General features: G+C 45.2%; 1 pseudogene; it reads left to right on the top strand.

Annotated features, from left to right (window-relative positions):
- Positions 1 to 3: 3 nt before the first annotated feature.
- On the top strand, positions 4 to 546 carry LOC102898556 (annotated as a pseudogene).
- The last annotated feature ends 3 nt before the right edge of the window (positions 547 to 549 follow it).

Below are 549 nucleotides of genomic sequence, written 5' to 3'. Positions count from 1 at the left end.
GATTTTGACATGACCTTGAGCAGGTTTGCTTATAATGGAAAGTGATGCCCTTCTTCCTACAATATTCTGGATAACAGCAAGATCATCAGTGAGGAGTGCCAGAAAGAGCTGAAAGCGCTCTTTCACCACTGTTACCCAGTTTAGATTGATCCACATGGGACTATCAAAGAGAAGTTACCTCATATGGTAGAACAGTGGACCAAAGCGCGCGATCTCCCTTGTCAGCAGATATTCAGAAGTTTTGAACAGCCCAGGTGCTTAGAGAGTCCAGCACAATGCTTAGGGAGGGTTACAAGATGTTCTAAAACACCCTCTACCAAAACAACAGTCCCTTTTTCATCTTTTCCACGACCATTGGTGATAACCTGGAAGAAATGATCCCACGATGAAAGTGTTGCACCCCAGCATCCACATTGTGTCTAACTACATGAATTTGGACGAAGATGGTTTCCTGCAGGCATTCAAGGGCCAGCTGGTATACAGAACAAGAACAGCTCCATGTGGGAGAACTCCAGTTACTTCCAGCAGCTTCAGGGCAAAACCAACATC

Source organism: Pteropus alecto, unplaced genomic scaffold (genome assembly GCF_000325575.1).
Source record: "Pteropus alecto unplaced genomic scaffold, ASM32557v1 C17601509, whole genome shotgun sequence".
NCBI classification, from domain to species: domain Eukaryota; kingdom Metazoa; phylum Chordata; class Mammalia; order Chiroptera; family Pteropodidae; genus Pteropus; species Pteropus alecto.
The sequence above is the reverse complement of the archived record's forward strand: the minus strand, read 5'-3'. Positions and strand labels throughout refer to the sequence as shown.